This window comes from Carlito syrichta, unplaced genomic scaffold (assembly GCF_000164805.1).
Source record: "Carlito syrichta isolate Samal-C Ts95f unplaced genomic scaffold, Tarsius_syrichta-2.0.1 Scaffold303105, whole genome shotgun sequence".
Classification (NCBI taxonomy): domain Eukaryota; kingdom Metazoa; phylum Chordata; class Mammalia; order Primates; family Tarsiidae; genus Carlito; species Carlito syrichta.
The window spans coordinates 389,426-402,517 of NW_007247201.1; positions in this window are offsets into that span (position 1 = coordinate 389,426).

Genomic DNA, 13,092 nt, shown 5'->3' on the forward strand with positions numbered 1-13,092 from the left:
GTTCACAGGCAATCAGCCTACCCAACTAGGAACTCTCTGCAGCTGTGGAGTTTGCCCTTGGGCTCTATTCCCTCCCAAGCCAGCTGGAAAACAGCTACTGCAACCAGCAAGAGTGGAGTTCCTGGGAAATGGTGACTGGAGCTGCCCAAGTATTTTTTCCTGCACCTCTCCATGGCATAGCTGTGGGGAAGGCAATTTCCTGTGAGCAACTGAGGTCCCACATAGCTCAGGTAGCCCTGTAGATTCACAGCAGGAATACAGAATTCCTGAATTACCATCACTCACCTTCTCCACTATATCCAGAGGCTGTGGTGAACTGTGGTTGTGCAGGCAATAGTCTAGCCAGTTTCAGCTGAGTTCAGTAGATTTTTCTTCTTCATCTTTGCTCTAATTGGCTATTATCACTCCTTTGAAGCATTGTGGGACATGCTGCTAGTCCCATTCTTCTCTGGTTGCTGAGGAAACTATTTTGGTTTACTCTTCTGGAGAATCTCATTCTAGCTGCCTCATGTCAGCCATTTTAATCTGGAATCAGAATTATTTTCTTAATTTCCTTTATAAAATGTTTATTATTTGTGTATGGAAACACAACTATTTCTGTGCATTAATTTTGTATCATATGACTTTGCTGAATTTATTGGCTAATTCATTTTTGTGTGGAGTCTTTATAATTTTTCTGCTTATGAGATCATGTTGTCTGTGAATAGACATGATTTTATTTATTTTTCTATTTTGATGTTTTTGATGGCATTATTTTAATTTAAATATCATTAAGGTAGCATGTCATTTAACATGCCCTTAGAAGTTATGGTCAATAACCACAAGACAATATACTTATATCCAGATTTAGCATACACTTTTTTAAAAAGCTGTAATGACTGATCCTATGAGCCCAATTCCTGAAAGACTTAATGACTCTATAATTTAAAAAAAAACCCTCTACTTTTGCCAGTTAATGTAAAATGTGCATAGTTGCCTTCTTGTCCCATACACAAACATTTCAATTGAAGCATTCCTCACATTCATGATTCTGGTTACAGTCTGAATTGGTTATCTGCCTACAGTACATTAACTTACTTTGTGTTTGTTAAAATATAAAAAAGATTATGCGTTCAATGCTTTGGAAATTGAATCATCTTCCTGCTCTAATTTTCAAATTGGGTTAAATTTTCTTCAACCAATAAGAGTAAATATCAAGACCTTATATAAGGCATTTACCAAGTGGTGACCCTTGTATAAACCTAATTTTCTTCATATAATTTATCAGGGATAAAATGGTAGTTTTCTGTCATTTCTAAAAATATATTATCATTATTATTATTATTTGAGTCTAGATCTTACTCTGTCACCCAGGCTAGAGTATAAAAGCATGATCACAGCTCACTGCATCTTCAACCTCTTGGGCTCAGGCAATCTTTCTATCTCAATCTCCCAAGAAGCTGGGACTACAGGTGAGTACCACCATGTCCAACTAATTTTTTTATTTTCAATTTTATCCTTTTTTTATTTTGTAGAGATGAGGTCTCGCTATATTGCCTAAGCTAGTCTCAGATTCCTGAACTCAAAGAGTCCTCCTGACTTGGCCTCCCAAAATGTTGAGATTATAGGTGTGGGCCACTGTACCTAACCAGTATAATTTGTATTATAGTATTTTTGTGATTATTCTATCAAATGATACACATTTGTGTATAAGATTTATGTCTTTGAAATATGAGAGGTAGACATTAGACAATGAATTTGTACTTGTAAAGCAATTTTTATGAAGCCTTTCTAATGTATGTGAAAAACTGATACAGAAGCAAGGCTAATTAATTACAAAACTGATTCAATCTGTTTTTGTTTCAGCTTTTCATTCATTTGACATTCAAGAATTTTTTCTCTGCAGACACATTAGCTCAAGAATTTGCAAATATATATATTTATATACACATATATACATTACTTATCTGCAGCTCTGTTTATGATATTGAAATTCTGAAACACCCCAATAGACAAATAATAATCATCAACAAAAATTAACATACATCCATAAAATTAAATACTTATTCAAAATAATGTGTGAAAAAAATAATGACCTTTGATTGGTTCAGAAAATATGCATAGAATTATTGCATTTTCTAAAATAATGTATTTGTTCATCTAAATGTTTATATATTAGCATCAAGGTGATGTTACTTTAAGAAGCATTATAACTCTTATTATGGTTAGCTTTCAGGAAATGTTTCAACATAGAAATATATAGAGCAAATTATTATAATTTATGTGATTTAAATTATATAAAATTGTAATAATTTTATATTGTGTGTGTCTATGTTTGTGTGTGTGCTGCTGATGCTACATATGAGGATAAGACCTGATTCTTTACAGGTATACATACAAATCTACTCAAAAAGAATTTCAAGACAGTTATTTAAAATGTTTGTTCTTCAATACTGGTAAACTTTATGAAAAAGCTTTACCGAAGAAATACATTCAGAGACAGATGGTGTTGGCATTTTAAAAAAAATTACAAAAACAATTGCACCATGAATAAGTTTATAGTAGGTCTCTGCTCTACCCTAGATTTGAAAGGATCATTAACTTTACTGCAGAACTTAAGCTGGTGATGTACAGTAAGGAACCCTATATATCAAGAATGAACATTTAAAAATATATGAGTTCGTTGAGGTTCCTGTGTAAACATTGAGTTCACAGAGCTAGGAAAGTAGATACAGTTATTTGATTTGAATTTGCAGCTAACCAGGTGGTGCAGCTAGACCTCTGTCCTGGAAAACTCTGGTTTCCACTCCTGGCACATACGTGACATGTGAAAGCTAGAGTGACAGACAGCATGGTGGTGTCTGCCTGGATCAACCCTGACAAGTTTCAGATTCTCTCTCTCTTAGGGTTTTCAGAAAAATTCCAACTACCATACTCTTCTTGGAGCACCACTATTTAACTGGTTTTCTACCTTGCAAGCGGTGATATGCTAGGAAGTGAAAGGGGGCCACAAGGAATCCTGTTGTGCAATACAGGCTGATTTCAAGTTGCCAATGTGAAGTCATGGAATGAACATTAAGTTGGGAAGAGATGTGAAGAATTATCTTTTAAACCATTGCAAGCCAGCTCTGCACATCCCTGATTTAAGGCACATTTCATCTCTGTTGCTACTTTATAAAACCTGAAACTATATTTATTTAGATTCTTAAAATATATTTTAATTACATAAAGTACAAACACACATACGAGTTTGTATCTCTCTGTGTGAGTTTGTATATGTAAGTGGGTGTGTGTATGTATATATATACATACACACACACACATATATTTCCATTCTTTTCCTCTTTCACAGTCAGATGACAACTCATGATATTCTAGGAAAAGTCTGCCGAAGAACCCTTGGTCCCACAATGAAGGAGACATGGTGCGGGTCCACAACTGAGTCACAGTAGGCTGTATTATAAGTAAGAAATCAGCTTTTGTTGTTGCAAGCAACTGTTCTTTGGAGGTCATGTCTTGCCACTGTGTAGTTTAGCACATTGTATGTAAGACACTGTCTCTGTGACCGGATAGAATGTCCTGGGCAAGAAGGACAGCTTGACAATGACAGAGATCCAGGCTAAAATTTCCTACTAAGAGAAAATAATCTTTCTAAAATTGGCTCAGAAAATGTCTGGCAGGTATGATTTCTCATATTTAGAACTATACCTTTCTACTTCTTACATAACTGAGAATTAGAAATAACAGTGACAGCTTCCAATAGCTTTTTAAGTAGGTAAGACATGATTCTCATAAAGGGCTTTACATTACATTCCCAGATCAAGTAAAATTTTATGAACAAATCATATAACCTTGGTTTTCTTTCTAAAGCATCTTTGAATGAGGTATGCTGTACAATCTTCACTTGTTATCTTAATCTCTTTTACAATAAGAAGTCAAATGCCTAAAGCAGACTTAAATGCACTACTGATCTCTCAACAAGATAGGCTTAAAAGGATTACTGTACCATCAGTACTCCCTATTTTCTGCTATTAAAAAAACCTAAGATGAGTCCTCCATTGCTTGCAATTCCTCATTTTAACCTAGCCATTTGAAACTTCAGAATGACTCGGAATATGAAGGATATTGCAGACCTTGCCACACTTCAAAAGGAATCATCAAGGCTTCACAAGATACCTCACAGTTCTTACCAAAATATGACATTTTAGACAGAGGCATGTTGAATTTGTCTTTTCTTCCAACTTCCCTCATATGACTTCCTTCCTAGAAACTCTCCCAGTTTCTCTTACTATCTTCCCATTTTGGTTTGGCTGATGTCTAGTGTGTGATTTTTTTTAAACATTGGTTTAAATGTATTTTTTGAAAGGGTTCTCCCCTTGTCCCTATCATATCTTTTATTGAATGGCTGTAAAAGTGAGGAAAGATAGTAACATTCACCTAGGGATTTTTATACAACTACATAGACTTTCAACCACTTCCCAAATTTCTGAAATGATGCGGGTCCACATCATGCCACAGGGATTTACTAGGTGTGGATGAAATATCACATGAAATTTGGAGAAATTTCCAGTTGATATTGGTATGTCCATTTTCCACATTGATCTATTCCCTATCTCAGTGTCCTTTGGAAATCACAGAAGTTCCAGTAAGATGGTGACAGCATAGGGGGACTTGTGAGATTCTCCAAACTGAGTTCCCAAAAAGACTCTTACTTTTCTTCCCCCATCCCCCAGCCTACCACCAGCCACACTGGTCCGAGGCCCAGGGACCTTTGGTCCCACGCAGGGCTGGATATTGCAGCCTCCTGCTGCTGCTGTTCCACCATACATGACTCCCACCTGCCTGGGAGTCTCGGGTCTCGGCCCCCTCCCTGGCTACATCGTCTCTCGCCCAGCACCCAGCACCAAGTCGCCGGTCACTCAGGGAGGCTCTGGGCGCCCGCCCCTCAGAAACACCCATCCCATTCCTGGCTGAAGTATCCTGTGGGGGGCCCAGGGCCACTCTCGCTCTTTGGAGCTTTGGAGCTCTGGAGCTCTGGGCCCAACCTGGCTGAGGCACTCAGCGAGTCACCCCAAGCTTGGGGACCCAGACAAGCAGAGAGAAACAGATCTGCGAAAGTGAAACTGCTTCGGCCATACTCCAAGCAGAGATTTCCATTGCCCTGCCCACCTATCAACAGCCCCCACCTCAGTTTCTAAGGTAACATCGCTAAACAGGAGACAAAGCCCCACCCCTATGCTGAACCATCAAAAGCAACTCCCAGGCAGCAGGCTAAAAAAAAAAACAAACCCAAACTGCAAGTAAATCTAGCTGCCTACAATGAAAAACAAAGGGGAGAGGCCGAAGATCAAAGCTGAAGTGACTTTAGTCTGATCTCTTATTTTGACTTTAGATTTTATCATTTTGACTGTTTTGATCACTTTTGTTGTTTGCTTTCTAACTTACACTGTTTCATGATTTTATTGGTCTGTCTCTGTGTAGCTACCAGTATTCTTTAGGGAATCTTTCTTACGTGTCTGTTTTCACTTCTCCCCAGCCTTGTGTCTCTTTCTCACCTGATAGTTGGTATGTATGTCTGTTTTCCCTCTTGCTCTTCTCTCTTTCTAACTTCCTATTGATCCCCCCTTCCTCCATTACTTTCCTCTTTTATACCCCCCTTTTAATCTAGGGACCAAGCCCACATAGTGCTGCACGGACAGATTGTAAGGCAGAGGGAAATAGGCTCCAGTGTGCTCATACACCTGTTAGTGGATGCTAGAATCAGCATATACATACTGAACCACAGCTTCCCCCTCAATTAAACCTCAAAACTGCAAAAAGTACAGCCCAAGCCCACACTCCAACCTCAAAAGGGAGCAAAGCCAGAAGACCCTCATAAGGAATAACAGGATATTGCAGAAGTGAAACAAAAGCAACCCCACCTTCCCTCAAAAACAGAATTAAAGAAGGGAAGGGAAAGGGGGAGAGAGAGAAAAATCTACACAAATGAAGAAAAACCAAAAGAAGAGTATGGGTCTCTCCCAGACCCCTGGGAGGGCAGACACTGGATATCACAGTGTTCTAGTTTAGTAGTTCCCAAGCTTGATCATATCAGAATCACATGAAGAGCAGAAAAACAAACAACCAAAAACAATGTTTAGGCTCACTGTGGTCTACTAAATTTTAATCTCTAAATTTTAGACTGGAAATCAAGACTGTTAAGAGCTTGACACTAATTCTGATACCAACTCACTACTTTCGATTACTCCTGTGCCCCAGGAAAAGACTTGGTTGATTCTCATCCTCTGCATTCTTTGACTGAGGTTGTGTGTTCTATGTTTCAGTACTGGGCTTGGAATCACTTCTAATCAGGCATTTCAACACATATACATTGGCTGTGATTCTTTTGCCTCCTACTTTTAAGGATCTGTGATCATATGGAATCCACTTGAACAACTAAGGATAATCTCACTTTTCTAAAGTCAGCTGGTTAGCATATTTTCATCTGCAAACTAAATTTTCCTTTGCCATGCAGCCTAACATATTTACAGGTATTGGTGATTAAGACATGGAAATCTTTGATGTTCATTATTCTGCCTATACACTCCTTATGTGTAAGTGTGCCTAGGTGTGTGTGTGTGTGTGTGTGTCTGTGTGTGGTGCAAGTGTATGTGTTTGAATCTTGATATAAAACATAATTTTTTCTGTGGGAAGTAAATAAAACAAGACAACAGAAAATACAACATCTCTCTCTCTCTCTCTCTCTCTCTCTCTCCATCTGTCTATTCATCTTCTACTTTTCTATTTTTCTTTCTATCTACCTATATAGGAAACCACTGAGGCAGTGTATCTAAGCTTTCAGTTGTCACCTCCACATCTAGGTTGTTTATGCAGGAAAAAAATGTGAACTCAATTTCAGAGTTAGTCTGAGGTAATACAGATAGTCTTGAATATGAGAGTCCATATAAAGTAAAAAATGCTTATTTGTTATAAATAATTTACAAAACATTTCCTTTCATATTGCTATGAGGCCGTATAGAATGTAAAATTATTTGAATATCTTAAAATTAAAAATGTTAAAATAAATCTGAAACACTAATTGGAAAAAAATAAGCACATTTAACATTAAACATAGGTTTTGGTTAATAAAGGTAAGGAAATGTTTACAATGATTACAGTAGATCTAATAAAAATATCTATAATTTTACATTGTTACCCTCTGTATTTGTGTGTGTGTAAGTGTTGAGAATACTTAAGACCTATTCTCTTCTCTTCCAGTAGCCAAGAGAAAATTAGAATACATAATTTTTATGAACTATTATAGGGAGACATTCATTTTCTATTCTATTATGTATTAATAGATTCCAAAGGAAGTTACTGTGTGAATGAATGCATAGGAAAAAGAATCTGAATAACATAGTGAACACATTTTTGGTATTTATTTTAAAAATTCCAATTCTATTTTCCAAGTAAGTAATTCTTTAATAAATTCTGAATACAATTAAAGTTATAAACCATGGAATCTTGATATACAACTGGCATGCCAAGTTTCTCTGATAAACCACAAACGCTTGATAGGCATGTTGTCAAATAGATCTATATGCAAAAATTAGTTTTGATGTACTAAATTTATATATTCTCTTGGGGTTTACTTGACCAAAAAAATATGAACCATGCTGTGATTTTTAAAGGTATAAAATTTGCTGCTGACAACAGACAATTGACAAAACTTACATTTGAATATGATTGGACATTTGCTGAAAAAGTTGTCATTCAAATATTAAACATTTCCTTAGAGAGGACAACACAAAGACAACACATGCTTAAGGAAGAACTCTGTGAACAGAATACAGACTTATCAATTCGTAATATTTATTTAACTTAATTAGAATTGCTAACTCCCTTAGCTCTGTCTCTTCATTGAATTCTCTTGAAGACACCACCAGAGAATCTTATTTATTTGGGGGAAAGTGTGTTGCACATAGCAAGTGTTGAAAAACTGAAAGCAGAAATGATAAAATTGAATTTAGAAAATGGGGAAAATTTGATTGTGGAAGTATGTCACCATTTATGATCTATACACTATATCATCAATTTAATACAAAACCATGAATTATGAAAGTAATGAAATCTACTTTTTATTCTGGCTGATGTATAACTACTTAAGTCAACTTTTGAATGACAACAATTCATTCCATGACTGAAATTTATGTTGAATTTCCAGTGCTGTTGCTTTGTTATCAGGGACTCATAAGCTAAGGAGAAAAAACACACAAATGCCAATTTAACACCTGAAGTAAGAATTTAGGGCCAGATACATTAGAGGTTGCTCATTTAGTAGTAGTCTGCAGTTATCTGGAAATAGCTGTGTCAAGATTTATGTGAGATCATTAATGTACATTATCATTTAGTGTTTACAGAACTATTGTTACTAGTATTTTGGAGATTAGAGGACAGGAAATAAAATGGACTTTAATCATTAGACATACTCATAAGTAAAGACTTGGCCAAGATTTGAACACAGGGACATTTTGATCACTAGCTATTCTAAAGCCAGTATGCTAAAAAATAGAATATGAATAGTTCTTAAATTCACTTTACCTTTGAGTTCAAGTATTGAATGGACATAATTGTCTTTCTTTTTATATTCCAGCTTTACTAAGGTATGACTGACAAAGAAAATTTATATTTAAGGTGTATAGTGTGATCCTTTGACATGCATATATTTTATAAAATGTTTACAATAGCACAAATAAATATATCCATCATTTTACATTGTAACCTCTGAATGTGTGTGTGTAAGGGATGAGAATACTTGAAACGTACTCTCTTTGCAAATTTCAAGTATACATTAATTGACTGTAGTCATCATAGAGTATATTAGGTCTACGAAACTTGCTCATCTACTCATCCTATAACCATATGTCTGTATCCTTTGATCAATATCTCCCTGTTTCCCTCATGCCACAGCCCCTGATAACCATACTCACTCACACACACACACAAACACACACACACACACCTACGGGTGAGAGGGAGGGAGAAAGACAGTCATATATCAGCAGACGAATCTGTATGACTACAAAAGGAAGAAAAAATAGTAACTGCATTAAAAAAAAAGTGGTGGAAAATTCCTAGAGGCTCACACAGACTTTGATAAGGCTGTTTATGTTCTCATCAGTAAGGTGGAAAGACTTCCTAACACATGGAGTGCCAAGCAGAAGTAGAGTCTTCTAGTGTATTATCTTACATATTAGCCCTAAGCTAAGGAAAAGACTTGCTCTAACCTCACAAAGGGCAGAAGCAAGCCTCAAGGCTTTAAACTGAGTCTGACTAACTCAACTATATTTCAGAAAAAAGACGTCAATATCTGAAGGAATACAAATATACCGCTGAAGAAAACAAATCACAAGATCTGCATCTAATCAACATTACCAGGCATGTATATAAATAAAATATGATTCATAATCAAGAGAATGCCATAATCACTAATGACAGAATTGTCAGATAAAGATACTAAAAGAGCAATATAAACATATTCCACATATTCAAAATGGAGAGAAAAACATGAACATAATTAGGAGCATAATGAAAGGTATAAAAACACCCAAATTAAACTTCTGGAGATGAAAAACATAATATCTGGTATAAAAATATGCTGGATAGAGTTAGTTGCAGATTTAACACCACAGAAGATGTCAATAAATAAATAAATTTAGAGATGCACAATAAACCCTATCCAAATTAAAACACAGAAAGAAAAAGTATGAAGAAAAAAATGAATAAAGTGTCATGTGAGAAATATCGAGCAGTTTAGTTTAGATGCAGCTATACAAAAGGAGAGGAGAGATGGTGTTGGGGTAAAGAAAGAAGAAGCAAAAATATGTAAGCAACCAATGGCTGAAATTTTTGGAAATTTAATAAAAATTACAAAGAGCAAGTAGTAAAAAGTTGAAGGCAGAAATGCCAAAATTAAATTCAGAAAATAGGGAAGTTAGACTATGGAAGTATGATGTTGCTATATATGATCTATATATACATTATATCATCAATTCATAATAGGGTCATAAAACACAATAAACCCCAAGCAAAAGAAATAAAGAAAAACACACACAGGCACTCCTTAATCAAGTCAGTGAATGAGCCAGACAAGTGTGCCCAAATGCAGCATGTGATGTGTTCATACACAGCACTGGACACCTTTAGTTGATAAGGGGACAGGGCCAGAGCCCATTTGTCTTTGATGCTGGAAGCAGTATCTCAAGTATCAGCACACAGGATCCTCAGGAACTCAACTGAGGCAGCAGCCACTGTTTGCTGCCTCATCCAGAGACACACAGATATGCAGTCTTTTTTTCATAAGCACTGCTCCAACATAATGCTCTATGGATTGATGAGCCAGTCAGTTTCTGTCAGGAGAGTTTATGTGTGTTTGAGGAAAATCAGAAATTGTGTTCTGCTGTGTCAAGTTAAAGAATTCTATGAGATTTATTTGTTTGAAGAAAAAAATATTCTCCAGTTCAGTGGTCCTCAACATTTTTGGCATCAGGGACCAGTTCATGGAAGAAAATTTTTCCACGATGGGAGGAGGGTGAAGGGGGATGTTCTGTCAAACCCCACTGCTATGTTAATCTGTATTTAAAGTCACTCCCTAGCACTAGCATCACTGCCTCAGCTCCACCTCAGATCATCAGGCATTAGATTCTCGTAAGGAGTACACAACCTAGATCCTTCACATCTGCAGTTCAAAATAGGGTTCACTCTCCTATGATAATCTAATGCCATTGCTGATCTGACAGGAGATGGAGCTCAGATAGTAATGCAAGCCAGGGGAGCAGCAGTAAATGCAGATGAAGCTTCACTTGCCCTCAACTCACTTCCTATTATGCAACCCAGTTCCTAACAGGTCATGGACACTACTCGTGTCCATGGCCTGTGGGTTGGGAACCCCTGCTACAGTTAATACCCATGTAACATTTTATTCAGTATAGGTACCACATTCAACTGCAGTTAAGATCTGATTTTTAACTAACTCACATTGATTGGCTGAGGAATAAATGTCTTCTTCACAGACAAAGCAAGTGAATAGTAGGACACCATAACACCATTAACCTATCTTTTATTATTTTATTTAAGATTTGGTTAATGCAGTAATCTCTGTGATATCCCTAGGGATTTTGTATTGTTTCATGCAAACCTCTGTTTTTTTTTTCCCTAAAATACAGGTTCCTACTGCGGGGGTCCTGCCCCGTGAGGGTTGTGAGATGTCCTGAAGGAGAGACGGATAGGCGAAAGATGAAGATAATATACCCGGACACCTGCTTCCTGAACAGATAACAACTTAGTGTTAGTTAACACAGAGCTTTTATACCATTTGTAAAGGGGCAAGACAAAGAAAATTCCTTCACGTACATATGCTCTACAAGTTACCACCATCTAGTGGTCTTAGCAATAAACAAGCCAAGAACCCTGTAAACATTCAGACAATGAGTCTTATTCATAAGTCCATAGATGATAGTTTTAGTCCAAAGTCCCGAATTACAGTCCTTGAACCGTCTCCAGAAAGTTTAGCAGTAGTCTTCCTTCTGGGCTTTATGTCCTTCAGAGTTCTGTAATCGCCTTTGTTGTCCAGGTGTCTTCATTATTTTCCTCTTATCCTGCAGTGCTTGTTTCTAAAGAAAACTCAAAAGAAGCTTTTAGTAATGTTTCCCAGGCCCCCAAGGTTGCTTCTGTCTTTAGCTAAGTTATCATAAAAGTGTCTGATTAGTATATTATGAGTTCAGTGAAAACCCACTCTATAAATGTTAACTTAGAGTTTTAACTATTGAATTAAGTAAAAACCTTAACAATTAATCTTTATCCTAAGTCAGTGAAAAGTGTTATAAATCACCCACATAACTCCTATAATAAGTGTTAGAACTTATAATGAATTCATAATGAACTTACTATAAACTTGTGCTTCTAAAAAACCTTATGTCTAAACACTAAACTACATAATTCTAAATCAAATAAGGAGTGAGTATACTTATACCATTTATTACTTAAGCAATATCTAGTAACTTATAACCAAGTGAAAGAAAGCATTCTTGATGTGCTTCAGAGTTTAACCCTTGCATATGTTAGAAAAGGTCAAGCGGCATAGTGGGAAATGGAAAAATGAGCCATGACATTTCCAGGTTAGCTGTGAGTACTTCACATAAACATGCCATTTTCTTCTTCCACAACTGCACGGAATTTCTTCAGCTGTACCAACAGCAAAGACAGAAGACAGAAGGGCCTCAGCTGCCCGGACTCACTTTGTCAATCAGGCGGGCCTCCAAGGCTGGCTCCCAACAGTTTTCTTTCTTTTTATGTACAACAGGTCATCTGATATGCTCAGATTTGGAGCATCTATTTATTCAGAGGGCTGGGATGTTGAGGCTGCCCTGTGAACCATGGCGTTACCATATCTCTGAGCTGCTCTTTACAGCTATTAGAATTCCTCACCAGGATTTGATCAGGATTCACTGTGAAAGAGTGTGTGAAAGTGCTCTGATAAAAAAGAAAATAAATGGGGTGGATGCAGTGGACCATGCCTTTAATCCCAACACTTTGGGAGGTCAAGGCAGGCATCAAATTAATATTTGAGGACAGGAGTTCAAAATCAGCTTGGACAACATAATGAGACCCTAATCTTTACCAATTAAAAAAAAGTAAAGAAAGTGAAAAAAGTGAAATGAACCTCGTTTAAGCTATGGCTGAGCCGGTTATAAACCCTTCAGCCTTAGAGAGAAGGAGTAACACTCCAGGGAGCCAGTGACCCTGTCCTTAATAACGCTGTCCTATGAAGAACTATTTCCTCTTTCCGCATCATGAGTGCTGCTCAGTAAGCCATCACCATCCCTTATAAAACAGACTGATGGTGCCAAATGCTGGTGAGGATTGGAGATACTGGAGTGTAAACAGGTACAGCCACTTGCAGGAAACCCTTTGGCAGTTTCTTAGAAAATTTTGCATATGTCTGCCTCACAACCAAGGAATTCTACTTCTAGGTATTTATTCAAGAGAAAGGAAAGCATGTGTCCACAAAAAAGTGTGTCCATACTGTATGTGGCAGCTTTATTCATAACATTGAAAGTCCCGGAACTATCTAGA